The sequence below is a fragment of the Protopterus annectens genome, chromosome 5.part0 (genome assembly GCF_019279795.1).
Source record: "Protopterus annectens isolate FY-2018-M chromosome 5.part0, PAN1.0, whole genome shotgun sequence".
Classification (NCBI taxonomy): Eukaryota; Metazoa; Chordata; order Ceratodontiformes; family Protopteridae; genus Protopterus; species Protopterus annectens.
In genome coordinates, this window is record NC_056735.1 from 491,608,691 (window position 1) to 491,615,748 (window position 7,058).

Here is a 7,058-nt window from a genome sequence, read left to right on the forward strand (position 1 = left end):
ACAAAAGTAATTTTAAGAGCTTTCTGGCAATCATGAAATATGATGTTAAAAAGGTTATCTTTATGCTGTTCTAGAATCAGAGGTACACATTTCCTAAAAAAATGCTGGTTCCTAAATCTTATATTTCCTACAAAATGGTAATTAAATCATGCATAATGACAATTTGTGTTTAATATACATACCTGGTCCACTGAAAAAAAAAATTTAAACTGCTTCACACAAGTTACTTCAAAGGTGTTCCATCAAAAGCTTTAGACTGTCTAGCAACATAACCAGAAAGTTAGTGCAGTAATAATGTCTTCTTCCAGCAGTAGTCATTAACTAGGTAATAATGTCTTCTTACAGCAGTAGTCACTAACTAGGTAATAATGTCTTCTTCCAGTAGTAGTCATTAACTAGGTAATAATGTCTTCTTCCAGCAGTAGTCATTAACTAGGTAATAATGTATTCTTCCAGCAGTAGTCACTAACTAGGTAATAATGTCTTCTTCCAGTAGTAGTCACTAACTAGGTAATAATATCTTCTTCCAGCAGTAGTCACTAACTATATAATAATGTCTTCTTCCAGTAGTAGTCATTAACTAGGTAATAATGTCTTCTTCTAGCAGTAGTCACTAACTAGGTAATAATGTCTTCTTCCAGTAGCAGTTATTAACTAGGTAATAATGTCTTCTTCCAGCAGTAGTCACTAACTAGATAATAATGTCTTCTTCCAGTAGTAGTCATTAACTAGGTAATAATGTCTTCTTCCAGTAGTAGTCACTAACTAGGTAATAATGTCTTCTTCCAGTAGTAGTCATTAACTAGGTAATAATGTCTTCTTCCAGCAGTAGTCATTAACTAGGTAATAATGTATTCTTCCAGCAGTAGTCACTAACTAGGTAATAATGTCTTCTTCCAGTAGTAGTCATTAACTAGGTAATAATGTCTTCTTCCAGTAGTAGTCACTAACTAGGTAATAATGTCTTCTTCCAGTAGTAGTCACTAACTAGGTAATAATGTATTCTTCCAGTAGTAGTCATTAACTAGGTAATAATGTCTTCTTCCAGCAGTAGTCATTAACTAGGTAATAATGTATTCTTCCAGCAGTAGTCATTAACTAGTTAATAATATCTTCTTCCAGCAGTAGTCACTAACTAGATAATAATGTCTTCTTCCAGTAGTAGTCATTAACTAGGTAATAATGTCTTCTTCCAGTAGTAGTCACTAACTAGGTAATAATGTCTTCTTCCAGTAGTAGTCATTAACTAGGTAATAATGTCTTCTTCCAGCAGTAGTCATTAACTAGGTAATAATGTATTCTTCCAGCAGTAGTCATTAACTAGGTAATAATATCTTCTTCCAGCAGTAGTCACTAACTATATAATAATGTCTTCTTCCAGTAGTAGTCATTAACTAGGTAATAATGTCTTCTTCCAGCAGTAGTCACTAACTAGGTAATAATGTCTTCTCCCAGCAGTAGTCATTAACTAGGTAATAATGTCTTCTTCCAGCAGTAGTCACTAACTAGGTAATAATGTCTTCTTCCAGCAGTAGTCATTAACTAGGTAATAATGTCTTCTTCCAGTAGTAGTCACTAACTAGGTAATAATGTCTTCTTCCAGCAGTAGTCACTAACTAGGTAATAATGTCTTCTTCCAGTAGTAGTCATTAACTAGGTAATAATGCCTTCTTCCAGCAGTAGTCATTAACTAGGTAATAATGCCTTCTTCCAGCAGTAGTCATTAACTAGATAATAATGTCTTCTTCCAGTAACTAGGCAATAATGTCTTCTAACATTAACTAGGCAATAATGTCTTCTAACAGCAGTAATCATTAACTAGGTAATAATGTCTTCTTCCAGCAGTAGTCATTAACTAGGTAATATTGTCTTCTCCCAGCAGTAGTCATTAACCAGATAATAATGTCTTCTTCCAGTAGTAGTCAACTAGGCAATAATGTCTTCTAACAGCAGTAGTCATTAACTGGACAAAAGAGCATTTTAATTGCATGCAAGAAAAATAATTCCCTTAGTGTCAGCAAGGAAGTGCTATAAAATTTGTGAATGACTGTGGGTGAAGGAGAGGAAAAAGAAAATGGATAATAAACCCCAGTAAGATTTTGGTAGTAGACAAACACGTAGAGGGATTTTCTTCACTAGCTTAGTATATTTTTATGAAAAATAGAACAGGGTTTTCTTCATGGTCTTTCTCTAAATAAATTTTGAAGAAGACCCTTTGGGGGGAGGGTGGGATTTTTCAGTCTCATGCACATTAAATGGTAATTTGTGTACAGCCTATCCACATGTTATAACCAGTTAAGAAAATTATTACTTCCCTTTATTTGGAGAAAAAAATCTGTATTAGCAATATTTAGTTGGGGAAATCTCACTTGCAGGCAAACTAATGAACAACTGACAGAACATTATAAAGAAGTAAGAAAAACAGAGAAAGTTACAGGGAAATGAGATTGATATACCTATCATGTAAATGATAATCTAAGATCAATTCTTCAGATGGTAAACCTTTAACATACAGATGGTCCTCTGCTGTGAGTTACTTGATTGAACTTCACACACATTCAAAGGTATTTACTAGGCTTGCAGTCCATGTGACCAGTGAGGACCCTAGCCCACATTCCTAATTGTCCTCAAGCACTGTCTGGTTAAGTGCCTTTTTCAAGATCATGTCAGACAAATCAGGGCTGAGGGAATCAAACCCTGTACCACAGTAACTATAGTTCACTGTCAACTCTCTGCACCAACTACTACATGCTTCACATTACCAAGAAATTACATAGTTGCCTTCTTTTTGAACTACTTTCCACTGCTAGATATAGTGTAGGAATCAGGCCTGAAAGCAATGCTTTCTTGTGTTGCAGCCAGTGGCAGCTCATGGTTCCTTTTCTTACTGAGGCAGAATATGTCTACAGTAGCTAGATGGTGGGGCAAGTGAGCCTCCCCTCCCCAAAAATATACATAATTTCTGTAAAAGATACAGTATCACCAGCTGTCCACTTGTAAACTGTGTCTTTCTTGTCAAGAATCTTGTCCTGTAATGAAATGAAATATTACAGTAACTTTCTCAGACTAGTATGTCATGACCTTCAGCCACTACAAAATGAACTTAGTTTGTGATTCCAGTTATAATGAGTCATACATTCCATCTTAAAAGTCTGTCGGGTGAGTATTTCAGAGCCTTATATTGTCTTTAATTGATCTAGATCTATTTCTGCATAATCTTCATCCTTAGAATTTCTAAAACTTGTGTCCCTTCATAATCAAGCCTCTCATACCCATCATAAATCCCTTATCATCACCACCAAACAAAAACAAACTAAAGGTTCTTTGACATTTTAAATTAGTTATTTCTCATACACTATCTTCATTTATTTGGTGTTCTCATCACAGCCTGTCACAGGGCAACAAATGATCTAAACAGCATAATCTTTACAGCCAAAATTCACAAGGCATCCTCTACAGAAATACAATACAGAACCTTTTTATCACTAATGTATGGTGTGTGTGTGTGTGTGTGTGTGTGTGTGTGTGTGTGTGTGTGTGTGTGTGTGTGTGTGTGTGTCTCTCTCTCTCTGTATATATATATATATATATATATATATATATATATATATATATATATATATATGTAAAAGTCTGTTTCTAATGGTTTACTGTCAAAAGGTAGAATTAACGTTCGACGAACACAGGAATGTCGAACAGCCATTGGTCAATTTCTGTGTTGCCTAACGTTAATTGAGCGAGAGTCCTTATCAGCAAATGTCACTGTACATTCACTGATAGGAGCTCAGTGTTTTGAGTGGAGATCATAGTACAGTGCGGATTGAGAAATTCATCCCTTTCCTCATTGTAGTGCGATCTCGGAGATGGAATATGTAGTTAGCAGGGGGTGTGGGGGGGTGCAGAGCGGCTGCCCCCCTGCAAAACAGTGAATTCCAGGGTAGGAGCTAGAATTACTTTAGCTCCTATATGGACATTTCATTTGATATTCGATGTAAATGTCGAATCTGCTGAATTTGTTCATCAGAACTATATATATATATATATATATATATATATATATATATATATATATATATGCACACACACACGCACGCACACACACACACACACTGGATATAAAAAGTTTACACACCCCTGTTAAAATGCCAGATTTTTGTGATATATAAAATGAGACCACTATAAATCATTTCAAAACTTAACCTGTACAGTTCCATAGAAAAACAAACAAATTTGTTAGGGGTAAAATATAACAAATAAAATATGTACAAAAAGCTAGTTGCATAAGTGTGCACACCCTTAAACTTATACTTTGTTGAAGCACCTTTTGATTTAATTACAACATTCAGTCTTCTTGGGTAGGAGTTTATCAGCATGGCACATCTTGACTTGGCAATATTTGCCTACTCTTCCTTGCAAAAGCCCTCCAAATCTGTCAGATTGCGAGGGCATCTCTTGTGCACAGCCCTCTTCAGGTCACCCCACATATTTTCTATTGGGTTTAGGTCTGGACTCTGGCTGGGCTATTCCAATTGTCTTCTGGTGAAGCCATTCATTCGGGTTATTGTGTTGAAAGGTGAAATTCCTGTTCATCTTCAGCTTTCTAGCAGATTCCCGAAGGTTTTAGGCGAAAAGTGACTGGTATTTGGAACTGTTCATAATTCCCTCCACCTTGACTAAAGCCCTAGTTCCAGCTTATGAAAAGCAACCCCAAATCATGATACTGCCACCACCATGTTTCACCATGGGGATGGTGATCTTTTGGTGATGTGAAGTGCTGTTTTTGCGCCAAACGTACCTTTTGGAACTGTGGCCAAAAGATTCAACCTTGGTCTCATTAGACCATAAAACATTTTCCCACATGCTTTTGAGAGACTTGATGTATTGTTTTACAAATTTTAGCCAGGCCTGGATGTTTTTCTGTGTGAGAAAAGGCTTCCATCTTCCAACCATACCCCATAGCCCAGACCTATGGAGAATATGGGAGATTGTTCTCACATGTAGTACACAACCAGTACTTGCCAGAAATTCCTGCAACTCCTTCAGTGTTGCTGTAGGTCTCCTGGCAGCCTCACTGACCAGTTTTTGTCTTGACTTTTCATCAAGTTTGGAGGGACGTCCAGTTCTTTGCAACAGCACTATTGTGCCATATTTTGTCCACTTTTTGATGACTGTCTTCACTGTGTTCGATGGTATATCCAATGTTGTGGACATGTTTTTGTGGACATGTTTTTGTACCCTTCCTCTGACAGATAACTTTCAACAATGAGATCTCTTTGATGCTTTGTAAGCTGTCTGTGAACCATGGCTTTTGCTGTAGCAGGCAACTGAGCAAATGTCAGGAAAATCCTACTAGGACAGCTGAACATTATTTGTGGTTAATCAGAGTCTCTTTAATTGATGGCAGGTGTGTACCAAAGAAGACTGACTGCTGTAAGTAAATCAAAAGGTGCTTCAACAAAGTATAAGTTTAAGGGTGTGCTCACTTATGCAACCAGCTTATTGTACATTCTTTATTTTTCATCTTTTTTCCCCTAACAGATTTGTTTATTTTTCAATTGAATTGTATGGGTTATAAATCACATTAAAGGTGGGAAATTTTTGAAATTATTTATTGTGGTCTCATTGTTTTATATCACAAAAACCTGGCATTTTAACAGGTGTGAGTATACTTTTTATATCCACTGAATACACACACACATATATATATATATATATATATATATATATATATATATATATATATATATATATATAGATAGATACACACACACACACACACACATGCAAGCGTGTGTGTGTGTGTGTGTGTGTGTGTGTGTGTGTGTGTGTTTATGCGTGTTTTGTATAGCAAGTGGCAATCTAATGTCAGTAAATAACACTTTTTTCTTAGAAAAGAGGATTATTTTTGGTTTTCATTTCATATAGACACACAATATGTTTCTTTGATTCTGATATATGCTAAGGTTGGCAGCTTGAAAAAAAATGGGAAAAAATAATGTATATTCATGTTTATTTACAGGTGTGTGTGTGTGTGTGTGTGTGTGTGTGTGTGTGTGTGTGTGTGTGTGTGCGTGTGTGTGCGTGTACGTGCATGTACGTGTGCATGTGTTGTGAAACAAATAGCAAACTCAGAGCATTCAGATACCTATATGTGACTAGCAAGGTACCTAGCTATAAAGGAACAATTCTTTGTAATTGTACACTGTAATATACCAAATTTCTCAGAGTACTATATCATGAGCATCATACACAAAATGCACTTAGCGGGTCACACCAAATTTAAAATACATATAAAAAAAACTATTTTCTTGCAATGCACTTTACTGCTCATGAGTCTAAACTGGGAGGAGAGGTCATAAGCCCAGTAACAAAAAATATCTCTGTTTAGGAGAAATAAATTGGAATTTTACTTCTAATGTAATAATTGTCCAATAGGGAGCTCTTTTTCTTTTGGCTTTTCCCGGTTAGGGGTCATCACAGAGGAACTCCGGTCCGCTAATGATTTGGCAGTACATTTTTACGGTGCCGAGGTGCCAGCTCGACACCCAGCCTTCAATGAAGGCACGCCCATTCACGCATGTCTTTTGAACCCACTCGACCTCAGGGAGGACATGCAGACTCCACACAGAAGGTGCTCCAGCCTAGAATCAAACGGGAGAATCTCTTACTGTGAGGCGACAATGCTACCGCTGCACCACCGCGGCTTATATAATTGCCTTTGAAAGGCTGCACATTTGTTCATCTTTGGGATTTCATTTTAAAACTTTAAGCTAATAATAAGGTATTTAAATACAAAGCACTCCTGAGACCTCAGTTCTTACCTCATAACTTCCAGTGCAGAACACACACAGCTTTAGTCACTTCAAAGCATGTCACTGTAGTCATGTCATAATGCAACTGAAAAAAATGTATGTATACTTTTTTACTTGTGAAGCATACAGAGTCTTTAATTCTGACTTAAGGAGAACTTAGTACACATATGTTCTGGACATCAGTGTCAAATATACACCAGGTAGAAACCAGACATAGTGCCTGACTGTGATGACAAAATTCCTCTG